This window comes from Heterocephalus glaber, unplaced genomic scaffold, assembly GCF_053883595.1.
Source record: "Heterocephalus glaber isolate CG9 unplaced genomic scaffold, H.glaber_assembly_v1.0 deba00001429, whole genome shotgun sequence".
Lineage (NCBI taxonomy): Eukaryota > Metazoa > Chordata > Mammalia > Rodentia > Bathyergidae > Heterocephalus > Heterocephalus glaber.
Window position 1 is genome coordinate 33,839,008 of NW_028258294.1, and position 18,933 is coordinate 33,857,940.

The following is an 18,933-nucleotide window of genomic DNA, read 5'->3' on the forward strand; positions in this document are numbered from 1 at the left end:
CCCGCCTCTCACCCTGTCCCCACTCCTTCCTTTATTGTCTTCTGCAGCACGTATGAGCATCAGACACACTACGTGTTTATCTCACTATTACTAATGTCTGTTCCAGCCAACTTTAGTGATCACTCCATTTGGCAGTTTTGTCTGTTTTGTCTGCCTAGAATGAAGTTTGGAACATGACAGATAATTGATAACTGGTAAAGAACAACAGTTCTTGATAAGGGCCTTTCTCCAGGGAGAATAGGGGTGCTGATGAGAGCCCTCAGGAGCACAATGGTCAAGTCTTTGTTTTAGAAGCTGTAGGCCCAACCAAGTCTTCCACAGCTCCTTGGAACCAAGTGCAAACCCTACTGGGGCCTTTCTTATGGCTTCCAGTCATTTTCACACCCACAGAGCCCTGGCTGCCTTGAGGTCTGGGCATCTTCCAGGAAGAAGAAAGCATCCCAACACCTGTCTTCAGGCCCCGGAGCTGGTTCATTCCTGTCCACCTGCCAACTGGCCCACTGCTGACATTTCCTATCACTACTTTTCGTCTGTGGTAGGTGTGGGTGAGGGCTGAAATGAGGAGGAATTACGGTGGAGTCAGACAGACCTATGCTTAAAAACCACTGCCCATCCAGGCATGGTAGAACACACCTGTAATCCCAGCTAGTTAGCAGACTGAGGCAGGAGAATCATAAGTACAAGCCCAGTCTGGGCATCTTAGTGAGACTCTGTCTCATAAATAAATACATAAATAAATAAATAAACGGACAGGCTAGGGACATACTATAGTTCAGCACTTCTTGGGCTCAGTCCCCAGTATTGGAAAAATAAATAAATAAACCTGAAAAACATTACACCATTTACTGAATAACCTTGGGGAAATTATGTCCTCTGAAACTCGGTTTCCTCTACTATGAAATGGACAAAGAATTCATTTAGGATTAGATGGAGTAATAATAGCAAATTACCGAGCACAATCGTAAATGTCGGGTTTCCTTTCAACCACTCTTTCAAACTAAACATCCCCAGAGGCAAATGTATCCTTCTATTGTTGCACCCAGATGCCTGACCTGTATTGCATTCTTTGATGTTTGCAGATCTGAGCTATTGACCCACGAGACAGAAGGGCCAGGAGGACTACGCAGCCATTGTGAACTTTGTCATCAAATTGGGGCCTCAGAAGAGCTGCATTGCTGACTTATGCTTTACTATATGATGACCAAATTTGGCTTGAGAAGAAAATTAAGTGAAAGGGGGAAAGGAAGAGAGTCTTGAATACAGGCATATGGTAAACAGAAAGAGGCTGAGACTAGGATCTGGAAGAAGCATCTCATTTAATGGGTATACAGGGAGCATGCTCCAGAGCCAAAGGATGAGCAAGCACCCAATAATCACATGGAAACCCTTCTGCAACTTATAAAGTGGCACTACTACAAGCAGTAAGAATTTCATGAATCCCAGAGCATTTATTGACTTCAGCTCTCCAAAAGTGAGCTTTAGAATTTCTCCAATTTATAACATTAAACAAGTCATCTATTTGAAATTTCATACCATGCACCAAAATGGTTATAAAAATTCTAAATAGTTCTGAACATTTGTTTACTTGATCAAAGAATTTTTATGAGTTTTGAAATTACCAAGCAAAATTGTTAGTTTTAAAAAGTATAAAAAGTGACCTCATCATACACAACAACTCTAAAGATCTGCAGAAAAAATATTATTTTTTCTTTCATGCAAATTTTCCATTTGAGCTCCTCTGGCATCCTAAGAAAAGAGCTGGAGTACCCAAAATACCAGTGGGATCGCCCCCCAATCAGAATCACCCAGATGTTGGCTTGTTTAAAAGAGTTTGGGGAAAGGTGAGAAGATCGTTGGCTGACTTGCTCTTGTGTCTCAAAAGGTCAGATTGCCACAGAATAAATCTGGGGGTGAGGTGCGAACCTGCCATTATCTTCAGACAGCTCTTCCTCTCTGGCTTTCGTTTTCTTATAAATGCTAAGAACATCATCTTCACCCTGGAACCATAGAGCTTCCCTCTTCCCTGTGCCCCTCTCACACACTGTTTGGCTGAGCACATGCCCACACTCCCCATGCACCATCCCTGGCTAACCTCCAGTTACTATTTCTTGTATATGTCATTAATTCAGTAAAAGGAAAGATGGTACCTTTTGAGAAATGTGCTGGAGCAGTGCAAAAAGATAGATGAGTTGGTCTCCCAATGAGGAATCCAGGATTCTGTGAGGGTGGTGAGGCCTCCAGGGCCTAGAGGACAGGGAGAAGAGGCATCCAGTTGTGAGCTCTTCAAGAGACACTTGGTCCAGAGTAAGCCGAGGGGAGACACAATATGGGGAAAATGATGACACTAGCACAAATTCCTTACATGTATACAACAATTTCTGTGTAAACTGAGCCTGCCCATATCATATTAAAGTTACTTATTACTGATTACTTATCCCCCAAAACAATGAGCCTGGTAAGGCCAGGGTCTGACTCATTTTTTAATCCCATTGTGCCTAAGCAAGAGTACTTAACCAATATTTTCTGTCATCAATCCTCTCAACAACCCTGATATTTTGGAATAAGCAGTGTCATGTTCAGTTTACCGCTAAGAAATCTGAGACCTTGGAAATTTATGACTTGCCCAAAGTTACAGATGACAACTGAGAGACATGAGGCTTGAGCTACAGATTTGGGTCTTCCTATTGAGCACTCTTGTTGCTGCCAGAAGTTGGGGAGAACATAGACCTTTAAGTCCTTGAAGCTGAATTATAGTGCAGCTATAATTCAAATAGTTATAAGCAATTTCTGCATTCCAGTGTAATGACTAGGATCTGTCTTTCAGAGGGAGCCCCCCACAGTCCTGGGTGGGACCCAGTCTCAGACATGTCCAGATAAGCAAGTGCATGCCCATGGTTCTGGAAGAAGCCCTAGGTATCCATGGTGGGTCTAAGGCAGTACCTCAAACTGAAGTGTTGCTGATTTGGTTCACCAATGCTACTTGTCATGAGCCACTAAGAAATGGGATAGGACTCTGCCAGGACTGCTCTGGGAGTGAAAACCGAACAACAGATAGACTTCCTATATTTGCAAGATGGGGGTTCAGACTGTTGTTATTTTAGAAGGGGAAATAACACCCTTAAAAACTGGAGAAGTCAAGGCCATCTGGGCCACAGAAGGAAGACACAACTGTCAAAATTAACCATTATATTTCGATTTATGATCTGCCCTTGCATCCCAAGTTCACAAAGCAATGATAGCAGACTAGGTCCACACCATTCCTGCTCAGATGAAAAATTACTCTGATGTAGAGAAGTATCTCAAGAACAATCAAAGGCTCCAGTTATCCTGGGGTGTCACAGAGGAATTCAGCAAGTGGAACAGTCCAGAGAGAGGCCAAACGCATCCAGGCGATAGGAGAAGGAGCCAGCCCCTTCTAGACAGCATGAGGCACTTCCCAGTGGATATTTCACTGACCGCACTTCTTTTCATTGTGAAGGCTTTATCAGTTTTCAGAAGTCTTCTGTGTCTGTCTGGCCTTCTAACAGTCCAGCAAAGTTACAATGATTGCAATCTTGCCAATGGCTAATAGAAGTCAAGAGATTGGTCAAAGGACACACAGCTGGTAGGAGCCAAGCTAGGGCTAGAACTAGGTTTCCTATTTTCAAGGCCCACAGGCTCTTCCACCCTGGGCACTGGCCAAGAGCAGTATCCTGGGAAGACTGCAGGAGTCAGAAGGCTCTTAGCTCAAGCTCTGCTGGTTCAAAGGAATTAGTAAGGGAGTCCCCTCACCTGGGAGACCAGTAGTTCTTTCCCTTTCCTAACTGATGGGCATAACAGCTTCAAAGTCTTCATAGATACACCAGCTTCAGGAAGGGCTAAACTTCAATCTGGAAAGCAGGGCTTTAATTCAGCCACTAAATAGGTGAGTCACCCTGGCTACAGACCACCAGGTTTGAGGGTTCTTCTTCTGTTTAAAATGCAAATCTGCCTGGTCCCTCTCCTCCTCCAAACCTTTCAAGGATGCTTGTCACTCAGCCAGCTGAAGTGCAAGTGTGCCCAGATCACGAGATCCCCAAAGACCACCAAGGAGCCGATTCCGATGCAAACACACGAGGGTCGTTTATTCAAGCTCGAGTAGGTACTCTCATCCTACACTGATGCAGCGGGTCAGGATTGAGAGCCCCGACTCTAAAACACCAGGGGTTTTTATAGAGGTTACAGCAAGGCGCGGGGGTTTCAAAAAGGCGCGGGGTTTCAAATCACACGCAAATCACACGATTGGCTAGCATTTAGCAAGTTTTCAAAGTTTAAACCTGGTTGGCTATGCCTTGCGCGATGAACTGCAAACGGTTGCTCAAGTCATCAAAAAGAACATCTGGGATACTGGGGTATTGGGTTAACTAGTGATTAGCTGTTGCAAGCCATCGAGAAGAGCATCTGAGACATTGGGGCAGCTACTGATTAGCTGTTGCTAGGCTAGTTGCTAGGGGACTGCTGAACATTATCACAGGCAGGTGGTCAAAGTACATCTTGTAGTTTTTCTTGGAACTAGAGTTTATGTCCAGGCCACTTCACTCTAAGATGGGGCCAAATTTTAAAATGGAGTCACTCAGGCCTCACACAAGCAATTCCTCCCTTGAGGCATCATGGCAATCTTGTATTAAAAGAGCATACTGAAGGGTGCACAAAGCCCATGTCTATTTTATAGAAGTATTTCTATTGATGAATTATTAAATTTAATTTTATAAGTTTTATTATATTAAACAATGAGTGCTTAACAGAGAAAAATTGAAAAATAAAGTATTGAATTTTTAATATTTATTGTTTATGAGTCCCGCAGAACACGCCGAAACAGCCCACTGCAGACAGGCAGGTCTGTGAACGCCCTACCGAGGTCCTGAGTCATGCGGAAGACACCGAATCACCCCACTGCAGACAGGCAGCCACCTGATTCCACATTACCAAGGCGCAGAGGACACCAGACCACCAGACCAAGGTACTGAGTCCCACTGTTCCCGGCCCAGAGGTAGGGGCTTCTGAGCTGCCGTCCCACTGCTCCTGGTCCAGAGGAAGGGGCTTCCGGTCGCCATCCCTCCCGCTGCTCCCAGCCCAGAGGAAAGGGCTTTTGGGCCACCTTCTGTCCCGTTGCTCCTGGCCCAGAGGAAGGGGCTTCCGGGCCACCATCCCTCCCACCGCTCCCGGGCCAGAGGGAGGGGCTTCTGAGCCACCATCCCACTGCTCCTGGTCCAGAGGAAGGGGTTTCCCGGCCACCATCCCTCTGGCTGCTCCCAGCCCACAGGAAAGGGCTTTTGGGTCACCATCCCTACCGCTGCTCCCGGCCCCTGTCCCACCTCACCCGGCTCAGAGGAGGTAATCCATGCAGGCGCTAACAGCAGCCGCCCCCCCCCCCGAGTCGAAATGAGAAAACACATAAATAAGTCTCAAAACCAGACTTCCAGATCACCTACAGCAACCCCAAAGGGAAATGAGTTGGAACCCTCTGATACTCAACCACCGGGACCCACTGAACTGGCAACAAAAGGGGATCTGGAAAAAATGAAATCAGAAATAATTTCTCAGATAACAGGAGAAATTGGGCCCTCAGTGCAAGACATGATTAATAAATTTAGAGAGGAGCTGAGGAACATGATGGAATCCCAACATAAGAAACAAATGGAATCCATAAAACAGATGCAAATAGATTTCCAGGACATGAAAAACTCCATTGAAAGTCTACACAGCAGAATGAGCCAGTGTGAGGACAGAATTTCAGATATAGAAGATAAGATGGCAATTAGTGACCAGGAAAAGAAAAATTGCTTCAAAATTATAAGGGAACATGAGAAATCAATCCAGCAGCTGCTAGATGATGCAAAAAAGAATAACATAAGACTGATTGGGCTCAATGAAGAAACAGGAGAGAGTGGAGATGACATAAATAATCTCTTCACAGAAATAATGGCAGAAAACTTCCCAAGCAGGGGAAAAGAGCTTGACATACAGATAAGTGAGGCATATAGGACTCCAAATAGCCTTGATCAAAAAAAATTTACCCATAGGCATATAATTGTTATGATTCCGGAAACACAACAGAAGAACAAAGTTCTCCAAGCAGTCAGAGAAAAGAAACAAATCACATACAAAGGAAAGGCCATCAGAATCACAGCAGACTTCTCAACACAAACCATCAAGGCAAGAAGAGCTTGGAGTGACATATTCCAAGCCCTAAAAGAAAACAGCCTCCAACGCAGATTGATGTACCCTGCAAAACTATCTTTCAAAATGGATGGAGAAATAAGATACTTTCATGACAAAGAGCACCTTAGGAACTTCATGAATACCAAACCAGCACTCCAAAGAATTTTACACAATAGCCTAGGAACAGACATTGAGGATCACAACCCCAGGAAGCTAAGCAGAATGAACCCATCTGGCATGACAAGAAATTAAATGGAAAGGGGGAGAACCCAACAAAAAGAAAAAGTCATGGCAATGACAAGTCAATATGTTTCAGTTATAACCATCAACGTTAATGGTCTCAATTCACCAATCAAAAGAAATAGACTGGCAGAATGGGTCAAGAAGCAAAATCCAACAATATGCTGCATACAAGAAACACACTTCATTCAAAAGGAAACTCACAGACTGAAAGTTAAAGGGTGGAAAACAATACTGCATGTGACAGGAACCCGAAAAAAAGCAGGAGTAGCTATCCTCTTGGCAGATCAAATAGATTTCAAACCAACACTAATTAAGGGAGACGAAGAAGGACACTACATCCTTGTAAAGGGAAGAATACAAGAGGAAGAGATGACAATCATAAATATCTATGGACCAAACACTAGTGCACCCAACTATATAAAACAAATACTAACGGACATGAAAATCCATATATGCACTAATACAATTGTAGTGGGGGACCTCAACACCCCACTGTCACAAATAGATAGATCAACTAGACTAAAAATAAGTAATGAAATACTAGAACTCAATCGAACTCTTGAACAAATGAACTTAACAGATGTTTACAGAGTCTTCCACCCCACAAAATCAGAATACACATTCTTCTCAGCTGCACATGGGTCATTCTCAAAAATAGACCACATACTCACACATAGAACATGTTTAAGTAAGTGCAAAGGAATTGAAGTTGTCCCCTGTATATTATCAGATCATAGTGCGATGAAATTGGAGATCCATAGCAAAAGAAACTCAAAAAATTTCATAAACATGTGGAAATTGAACAACAGACTTCTGAATAACCAATGGGTCACAGAGGAAATTAAAGAAGAAATCAGACAGTTCCTTCAATTAAATGACAATGACAATACAACATATCGGAATCTATGGGACACAATGAAAGCAGTCTTATGAGGGAAATTCATAGCAGTGAATATGCATATTAGGAAAACAGAACGAGCCCAATTAAACAACCTCATGCTGAAACTCAAGCTTCTAGAAAAAGAAGAGCAGGACAACCCCAAAGCTCATACAAGGGAAGAAATTATAAAGATCAGAGGAGAAATCAATGCAATGGAGACTAAGAGAATGATACAAAAAAATCAATGAAGCCAAGAGTTGGTTCTTTGAAAGAATCAACAAAATTGATAAACCTTTAGTCAACCTTGTCAGAAAAAGGAAAGAAAAGGCCCAAATCCATGCAATTAGGAATGAAAAGGGTGAAACTACAACAGACCCAGCAGAAATCCAGAGGATCATCAATACCTACTTCCAGAACCTATACGCCAATAAGATGGACAACACAGAAGAAATGGACAGATTCCTAGATACATATGAATTACCAAAGTTGAATGAAGAAGACCTAAAAATTCTGAACAACCCAATATCAACCAATGAAATTAAAAACGTAATTAAAAACTTATCACCTAAGAAAAGCCCGGGCCCTGATGGCTTCACTGCTGAACTCTACAAGACATTTAGAGAGGAACTGTTGCCGCTACTGTTTAAACTCTTCAATGAAATTGAAAGGGAAGCAATACTCCCAAATTCATTCCTGGAAGCAAGCATCACCTTGATCCCCAAAGCAGAGAAAGACCCAACTGAAAAAGAGAACTATAGGCCAATCTCACTAATGAACATAGATGCAAAAATCCTTAATAAGATACTGGCAAACAGAATGCAGAAGATCATCAAGAAGATCATACACCCTGATCAAGTGGGATTCGTCCCAGGGATGCAGGGATGGTTCAATATATGAAAATCAATCAATGTAATACACTATATCAATAGAGCCAAGGACAAAAACCATATGATTATCTCCATAGATGCAGAAAAAGCATTTGACAAAATCCAACATGCATTTATGATAAAAACCCTACAAAAAATTGGAATAGATGGTCTCTGCCTCAAACTGATAGAAGCCATCTATGAAAAACCAACAGCCAATATCATACTAAATGGTCAAAAACTGAAATCCTTCACACTAAAATCAGGAACAAGACAAGGATGTCCACTATCACCACTCTTGTTCAATATAGTTTTGGAAACATTAGCCACGGCAATTAGACAAGAAAAAGAAATAAAAGGAATAAAGATAGGAAATGAGGAAATCAAATTGTCATTATTTGCAGATGACATGATACTCTATATAGAAGACCCCAAGAACTCCACCAAAAGTCTTCTAGACTTCATAACCAAATTCAGTCAAGTAGCTGGTTACAAGGTCAACACACAAAAATCAATAGCTTTCCTCTACACCAATGACAGACTCACTGAGAGAGAAATAGGACAAACAATTCCTTTCACAATAGCATCCAAAAAACTGAAATACCTAGGAATCATCCTAATGAAAGAAATCAAAGACCTCTTCTCTGAAAACTATGGCACTCTGAAAAGAGAGATTGAAGATGATATCAGAAAATGGACAGACATCCCCTGCTCCTGGGTAGGAAGGATTAATATAGTGAAAATGGCCATACTTCCAAAACTGCTATATAGATTTAATGCAATTCCAATTGAGATCCCAGCAGCATACTTCATAGACCTCGAGAAAATAATCCAAAAATTCATTTGGAACAAGAAGAGACCCAGAATAGCAAAAGCAATTCTAGGTAACAGAGACATGGCAGGGGGTATCACAATCCCCAACCTGCAACTCTACTACAAAGCTACTGTGATAAAAACAGCATGGTACTGGCAAAGAAACAGGCTTGAGGACCAGTGGAACAGATTAGAAGATACAGAAACAACTCCAGACACACTCAGGCATCTCATCTTCGACAAAGGAGCCAAACACCCTCATTGGAGGAAAGATAGCCTCTTTAATAAATGGTGCTGGAAAAATTGGGCTTCAACTTGCCAAAGATTAAAACTAGACCTGTATCTCTCACCATGCACTAAACTAAAATCAAAATGGATTAAAGATCTCAATATTAAAATAGAAACTCTGAACCAGTTGGAACCGAGGTTAGGTAGAACCCTTGAAGACATCGGTGTAGGAAAAGATTTTAGGAACAAAACCTCAGTTGCCCATGAACTAGCACAAACAATCAACAAATGGGATCTCTTCTTATTAAAAAGCTTCTGCACAGCAAGAGAAACCACCAGCAGTGTGAAGAGACAATCCACAATGTGGGAAAAAATCTTCACCTGCTCTTCCTCAGACAAAGGTCTACTATCTAGAATCTATAAAGAACTTAAAAAGATCAGACCTCCCAAATTTAAAGACCCAATCCAAAAATGGGCGTCTGAAATGAACAGACATTTCTCAGACAAAGAAGTAGAAATAGCAAATAAATACATGAATAAATGTTCAATGTCACTGGTCATTTGAGAGATGCAAATGAAAACAACGCTGAAATTCCACTTCACTACAGAAAGAATAGCTGCTGTCATGAAATCAACCAATAACAAATGCTGGTGGGGCTGTGAGGAAAGAGGAACCCTGCTCCACTGCTGGTGGGAGTGTAGACTGGTGCAACCACTGTGGAAATCAGTATGGAGATACCTCAGAGAACTAGGACTAGAAGTCCCATTTGACCCTGCTATTCCACTGCTGGGGATCTTCCCCAAAGAATTAAAAGAATCATACCACAGTGATATATGTGCACCCATGTTCATAGCAGCACAGTTTATAATAGCTAAAACTTGGAAACAGCCCAAAGCCCATCAACTGGAGACTGGATAAAGAAAATGTGTTTTTTTTTATAAAATGGAGTACTACTCAGCCATAAAAAATGAGAAATTAGAGACATTTATAGCTAAGTGGATGCACATTGAGGTGATACTCTTAAGTGAAATAAATAGGACACACATGTGTAAATACCAAATAGTTTCTCTGGTGTGAGAAACTGAAAGTGTAAATAAGGACTAAATGTATAATAGGTCATGTGAAATAGGAAGAAAAGGGGCAAAGGGGAAGGAAGTGGGGGGGCTAAGGGAAAGGATAGAAGGGAATGGGATTAATATGAGAAAATGGAAAAATAGGAACAACATTTTTGTAAATAGGGAGGACTGGAGGGGTTGAAGGGAGGGCTGGGCAAGGGTGAAAACAAGAACCAAGAGAGACTATGTAGAGGTGCAAATTTCCAATGATGAATGTCATTATATTGTACACCTAAAATGTACCAATGATTAGAATGAATAATCGATAATGTAAAATAGGAAGAAAAGGTCCAAAGGGGTAGGGGTAGAGGGAGGGGCAGGGGAAAGGAAAGAAGGGAAAGGAAAAAAATTTATTGTTTATAAAAAAGCATCAAAATTTCAACATCGACTGTTTTTTGGTTTACAACATCTTAAAAAAACAACAGAAATAAATTCCTATATGAAAATACCAATAGAACTCTACAACAAAAATAATCTTTACTTCAATTTTCACACCTAAGGCAGTCTTCACATGTGACAACAGCACATTCCATACACACATATCACTTACACTGACAGCACATGTGCTTAGCTTTCCTGTCTTTTTTGTAGGACGTACTTGGCATATTGCTGGTCTTGCTGTTTTGTCAGGAGGTTCTTATTTTACTGTACAATGTATAGTTAAGAGGAACATGAAAAATCAATAAAGTATAAATCAATTAAAATAAAGTATTCTTACTACATATTGCACATTTAGAATAAACATCAACATTTTCACATCAGCTGTGTACTTGATTACAAAACCTAAAAGATAATACCAGAAATAAATGCCTATGTGAACTACAATGTAAATACAAACAAAAGTTTACCACAGAAATAATCTTTGCTTCAGTTGTCACAACCAAAGCAGTCTTCACACATGAAAACTGTTCCATGTTCCATCCACAAGTATCGCTCACACTGATAGCATGTAAGCTTTGTTTTCCTGTCCTTTTTTTGTAGGACACAGCTGAAATCTTTTTGGTTTTCCTATTGTCATAATAGGTCTTTGGGAAGTTGCACCTGCCTGTTCACCTGTGAGCTCACCAGGGTGCTCTACAATTTTTTGCATAGTTCCATGATCAGAAACATTTTGCTCTTCCTCTGTTGTAAATGATCTCTTATGAGTTTCAGTCCCAATCCTCTAAGAAAATTTCTCTGTGATATTTTGCACTTGTTATTTTCTCTGTAAACTATCAAACTATTTATGCCATACACGTTTAGGATCAAGTAAAACACAACCATTGGCCAATGCTGTGTGTTCTGAGTGACATCATAGTTGCTGCATAACTCATCGACAATATCTACTTTCTCTTTGGTTTTGTTGTAAAAAGTTACCATTCCTTAGTTTTTTCAAGATTTCTCTCTCAATTTTTCCATCATGGTGCCATGTTGACATCAGCAGTACCAGTTTTTTCTTCTTTGCCCTACAGGAGGCCACTGTTACATCTTTCTGAAATCTAAAGATTGTACTATACAATTCTATTTTGAAGCTGCAACAGTTCATTGGGAATTTCTGCTTTGTTCCTGTGTACAGTTCCTATGCTGATCAACTTATGCTCCGTTAGCAAGTGTAACATCAACTGGAACTGGTAAACTAATTGTCGGATGATACATTCCAACTAGTTTGGGAGATGGGAGCAACAAGAATGTTCACAACATCATTTGGTTCATTACTATACAAATAAAGATCTGGTGGCTGAGTTCCAGAATAAATTTCTAAATTGAAAGTATATGTCTTTGCATCTAGCAAGGCATATATTTTTACAACATATTATAAAGGCTTTTTTGGCATATACTATCTAAAGCTATACAGTGACCAGGCTTTTCATGTGTCATTGTACTGAACTGGACTACTTCCACAAGAAAAATCAAAAGAAAACTTTTTAAAAAACAAATCCTAAGTTAAGCATGGTGGTGCACACCTGTAGCCCCAGCACTCAGGAAACTGAGGCAGGAGGATTACCACAAGTTCGAGGCCAGCCTGAGCTGTGTAGTGAGTTCAAGGACAGCCTGAACTACATAGTGAGACCCTGTCTCAAAAAAACAAATCAAAACAAAACTCCTAAAAGCAAGAAATTCAACATGAATATTTCATCAGTAACACTCACCTGTTGCTGTTTTGGAGCTCCTGTACACGTCTTGCCATTCATCTGCCAAGTGGATGAATGCATATGGGTTCCTGTTTTCCCCAAGCACAGCTACTGTGAGCCACACCCAGATTCCATTATGGCAAATTAGATGTTTGCAGAACAGAAGAATGGTATGGGTATATTTTACACCCGCCATGATGCTCAGAGATACATACAGAAAAATGCTACATGGACCATTATGTGGGTAAAAATTTCGATTTTACACTTTTGCACAGAGGTACACACCTTGCCATTTGTCGTACCAAGTAGGTGAACACAAAGATTGCTTTCTATATCCCTCAGGCACAGCTACTGAGTATGCTAAAGTACATAATTTCATTAGAAAAGTTTGGAATGGATTATGGTAATCCACAATAACACCCCAAGGACAGTCTGTCCAACTGTCCTGAGCCCACCGTCCAGAGAAGAGCGGAACTATAAAAGCGATCCTCCACTTCTAAGCTCTTTAATTCTCATCCAAGAGGGAGTCAGGATAGTGAAGGAATAGGGCTAGAGTCAGGCTGAGCAGCCCCAGTCTGCCCCTTGGAAGGCCCCTCACCTTGCATCTGAAGTTCTTCTCTACCGAAGGACTACCAAGTTTCCCTGGGCAGCTTCCTTCTTTCTGTTTCTTTCTCAGGGTCATTTCCCTCTGGGTCTCTCTCTGCTATGCGCAGCCCTGACACAAGTGATCACAAGGCCTGGAATTTCCCTAATCACTAGTCCAAGGAGAGAAAACTGCAAATTGTGCCTGTTACCACAGAAGCACAATTTCCTACCCTCTCAGATACCTATCCTGCCCTCAGTGGTGTCCTTTTTGAAGCAGTCTCCAGATGACCCAGATGAAAGGAAGTGAGAATGAGACATTGGCATTACTAGAGCTCTAAATATGCCCAAAGAATTTCCCAGGTCATGGGGGCAAGGTGTCCACTCAGCTCTGTGCATAGGTTTTCTGGACTCATCCCACCCTTCTGTCCTCCACACCACTCAGCCCTGGTCTGTCTCTCTCAGCTCATCTGACGTTTGTCTCATCAAAAACTCTTCCAAGATTGGGATGGGCCTGGCTACCAAAGTGGTAGAAGATAAACTGTGGAGTGACACAGAGTCAGGCTAAACTCAGCCATATACCAAGTGACAAGGGCAAGTGACTTGGTCTCTGACCTCACTTCCCCATTTGCAAAACTTCGATAACGATGTCCATCCCACCAGAGAGGTATAAAGATTTAATTAGACAAAGTTTGCAGGTGAATCTAGGTAGTTAACAGTAGCTACTCTTAGGAAAATCTCCAAATCTCAGGGGCTTGATACAACAAGGGTTCATTTCCTATGCATTTAGTAGGCTGATTATGCAGAGCTCTCTTCCAAGAAATGATTTAAGGACCTAAATCCTTCCATTCCCTGGGAGTCCTGCCCTGGAGTTCCTTCAGATACATGACAGAATTGCACAGACAGAGGCCAGGCCTAGACATGGCACTGTTTAATTCAACTTCTCATTGACTAAAGCTATCACATATTCCATCCAACCACAAGGAAGACTAGGAAATAGAGTTGCTTCACATGTATTCAAGAAGAGGAAATGGGCTAGCGAGGCATCTGCCCAGTCTCTGCTACAACATGTTTTTAGCATAGTACCTGATACACCATAAGAGCTCAATAAATACAAGATACTATTGTAATTACTTTCTATCATTTGTTTCAACTACTACTGTGAATATCAGAAATCACAGAACCTTAGGGTAGACTTGTCACAACACAGAAAATGAATAACTGAACACAAGCCAAATCAAACATGTAGAATATTTTTCATTTTTTAAGATATGGCAATCATATACCTAGCATGTTTCCTATTCTGACTATTCCTCACTCCATGGGGATAATGAGCCAACATATATTGGCATCAGAGGGTGATCAATCCTCCAGCTGCCTAGAAAGGGGGATGGCAGGGGCTAAAGAAAAAAAGACAACAGAGACTTGCAGAACTTCAAAGTATATGGGGGGCTGAGAGGTTGGTGCCTCAGAGTGGGCAGAGACAAAGGCTCTCCCAGCTAGCTACTATTTATTGGGTACACACAAAATTGGAGGGAGCATCAGGTGACTCAGGAGGCTGCAATAATCCTATGTAGATACAGATCTTATGCTGATGAGGTTGTTAGGTCATGAGGATCTTATGTTGATGAGGGCTGTAAGGAGAGCATCCTCACAATAGTAGGTGGGATGAGTTAATCTAATTAGAAATTTGTCCCTCCTCAGACGAAATCTTTCTCTTTTTGTATTACTACTTGGTTATCAAAGAACAAGGATGTCTTTAGCTGATATAATCTTGCCCTTGAGCACCACAGCATCACTGGACCCTTGAAGCCTCAACTTGTGACTGGAGGCAAAATAGAGTTCTGTTTCCACATGCTTTAGCCAGCTCACAGGCCTTGGGCTTTAGACATTGGGCTTTAGACAGCTATAGTCATACTTTAATTATGAAATGATTTTTCCCCAAAATTTATGTAGAATGGCTCTCAAACATAAGAGACCTAGAATAGCAAAAGCAATTCTGAGTAACAATAGTAAAGCAGGAGGCATCACAATCCCAAATTTGAAGTTTTATTACAAAATTACAGGGGTAAGAACAACATGGTACTGGCACAAAAACAGGCAAGTGGATCAGTAGCACAGAATAGAGGAAGCACAAACAATCCAAGACACATTCAGCTATTTGATCTTTGACAAAGGGGCCAAAAACATACACTGGAGGCAGGCTCCTCCCAGTCCCTTTGTACCTTGAATATTATCTCTATCTTCTTTTATTTCCTCTGTCCCCCCTGCAGGTATCCCAAGGTCTGATCAGCCTCCAGCAAGAAATAATATCAAGAATCAACAAATGGAATCATATCAAATTAAAAACCTTCTGTACTGTAGCAGACATCCCTGGCCAGCACTAGCGGGCTATGAGTGGCACATGCTTCTTGCTTTCCTTAATTCAGCTATGTTGTTTTATATCAGGAGTCAAACTGAAGCCCTACGTGACTCAAATGGGCATGTCTGATGGCGGACTGGGGGAGTATAGCCCCTCCCCCAGTGGCTACCACAGAAACCCAGGCCCTGGTCTGTGAAGTGACAGGGCTCTGCTGAGTTATGTGCAGCTGAGGTCAGTGTGACTCCAATTAAAATCCTTTTCCCTGAATTATGGCTTCTCACTGACCCAATGGGTTGCTTGCTAATTGCACCCTGTCCCAGTACCTGTTTGTTCTATCCAAGCAAGATAAGCAATGCTTCCTCCCTTACAGCCCTCCCTAGCACCATCATGCCAGGTGTTCAGCAGTATTTCACTAGATGCCTTCAAAGCATACCCTGCTCCCTATTCCTTCCCATGGCTGTATTAAATAAATATGGATACACTTGGAGGCCTTTGTCTTTGTTGCCTACAGCAGCAATGATCAGGTCCCAAGACCCAGCTTTTTCTCTAAATCCAGTTTCCTGTCTTTATTCTTTAATTAGCCTTGTGCTATTGTGGCTCAGAGGAGACCAGGACCCACTTCAAGGGTTCTCGTAATGTTCCCTTTCCTGTTCCCTATACTGTACAGAAAACGAAACAACCACCAGAGTGAAGAGACAACTTACAGAATGGGAAACATTTTGCCAGCTATTCCTCAGACAGAGGACTGACATGTAGATTCGCAGTGATGGTGAACCTTTTAGAGCTTTCATTGATACAAACAGCCTGGTGCAGCATGTGTACCATAGGTTTGCCACCACTGACTTAGAATATATAAAGAACTCAAAACAATTAACCCCCAAAATAAAAGATCCAATCAAAAAATGGGCAGCCAAAATTAATAGACACTTCTCAGAAGTACAGGTGGTCAATAAATACATGAAAAATGTTCAACTTTGCTGACCACTGAAGAAATGCAAATTAAAACAACACTGAGTAGCTATCTTACTTCAGAAAGAATGACTATCATCAAGAAATTAATAACTAATGCTCATGAGGCTGAGGGGGAAAAGGAATCATTCTACATTGCTGGTGGGTATGCAAACTAGTCCAACCACTATGGAGATTCCTCAAAAACCTAAAAATAGGAATTCCATTTGACCCAGCTTGCTATTCCCCTTCTAGGTATCTTCCTGAAAGAGTTAAAGACATCCTATGACAGTGACACATGCATACCCATGTTTATAGCAACACAATTTACATTAGCTAAATCTTGCAAAGAATTTATATGCTCATCAACAGATGAAAAAAGAAAATGTAGTATTTATACAAAATGGAGTACTACTCTGCCATCAACTTGAGGCATTTGAAGGAAAATGGATGCACCTCAAGAATAATAATAACTGAAATAAATCAAAAGCACAAGCTTAAATACCTCATGGCTTTTCTTATATGAGAAAATAAAACAAAAATAAAGAGCAAAATAAAAGATAGTATAGGAGAAGTGTAGGGGAAAGGACAGAAGGGAATGGAATTAATATGAGAAAATGAAAAAAGGAAACAAAGTCTTTGTAAATAGGGAGGGATGGAGGGGTTGAAGGGAGGGCAGGGGAAAGGGAAAAAAAATAAGAACCAAGAGAGTATGTAAAGGTGCATATCTCCAATGATGAATGTCATTATATTGTACACCTAAAATGTACCAATAAAAGGATATACAGAAAAAAAGATAGTGTAGGAAGTAGGGAGATCTTTGTCAAATGGGAAAGGGAGTAAGGGATGGAGGGAGGGGGAGGAGGGAAGGGAAAAGGATGAAAAAGAATTGAAGAAAAAATGGAAACAGATGTTTTGCCAAAGGGAAGGGGAACAAGAGTTGGAGGGAGGGGGAGGGGAATGAGATTAAAAACAAGAATTAAGATGTGTTATGTACGGGAACGAACTCCTCCAAGATAAATTTAACATTATGTACTGCAAACATGTACTAATAAAGATAATAGTGTTTAAAAAAGGGACATGGTTTTGATCACTATTTATGGACAGCATCAGAGTTAGCACAATGTCAGGCTCATAACAAGATGAGGAAGAAATCTCATAGTGTCCTCCTTTAAAAGGTTAGCAGGAACTAAGAAATCGTTTCAGAAGGCAGCCACACCTCTTGCATCATGCCTGGGTACTCCTGAGCAATCTTCCATCTACATTTCTCAGCTGAACTATAGACAGTGCAAAAAAAAATCCTCACACTTTAAAAAACCTGGAACTCTCCATCCCAACTGATTGAGGGTGTGGTAACCAGAGCTGCCTCCTGAGGGGGGCTTTGACTCATCACATGTCCTGGACGACCTGCAGTACCACCCTCCACTGCACATCTAGCTGGGGCATCCTAGCCTTCAACTATCACCCAGAGAGAGCTCTATCTGGTCTCAGTGTACACCCTCAGGCACAGATGGGACCCCACCCCCAGCCAGCTTGATTCACTCTCAGTCCAGGTAGCTGGGCACAGACTTGCACTCTGAACAGGGCTCACAACTCCACAAGCCGTGGCAAAAATGCCTCACTAACTCCTACACCAGGCAGACAGTGCTCATTCACACACCCAAGCTGGGGACCCTTTCTCAAAAGCTGCAGGAGATAAGACCTTCAGTGGGGTCACTGGGTACTCCTGGGGAAACCTCTCAGGGGCAGGGAGAGCCTAGTGACCCCAGCTCTGCTTGGAAATGCCAGGTGCCCTTTGGTCTCTCCGTCCTCTGAAAGCAAAGGCAGGACTCCCAGTCCAGCTCATATATGCACCTGGCAAACAGATCCACAGGCATTTGCTCAACATACTTGAATCCAAATCCAGGCAGACACATTACTACAAATCTCATGTGAGTGGAAGCACATGGGTGAACATTCCCACTTGTATCCACACACATGGTTGGCAGCACATGTCACTCTCTAATAAAAAGTGAGAGGAGGACATAGTTTGTCTCCGATATCCATACATCTTTGGTGCACCTGGACGGAAGTCTCGGCTGGGCCAAGTGGGACAGAAGGGAAGCAGAAGTGTTAGTGACTGAAACTGCGCTTCAGTGTTACCAGCGCCTCCAGCAGTACGGTCACCAGCTCTAACCGTGAGATTTCAGGCAAGGTAAAGGAAGTACAAGGGGCTGGGAGATGCGGTGGGCATCCCTCCAAAAAATATTAAGTCAGGTAGGGGGCAGCTTGCTTTACCAAAGTCTAGTTGAGAGCCACGCACGGAGGTCACCAAGACTCACACTCGTGTCCTCGCACACCTGGCCTCTGGCAGACTCCTTCCCCGACTCACAGCGGCTCGGTCTCAGCTCTACTCCCCAGCCCGCTGATCGGGTAAATCAACTCACCCTCCACCCACCTTCCTCATCCAGCGGTAGACAGACAGACAGACACACACACACACACACACACACACACACACACACACACACACACACACACACGCACCAGGTCAAGCTACCCAGACCAGTTTGACCCAATGGGAGTCAAGAGGGAGGACAGAGCTGGCCGCAGCCCCGTGAGGGT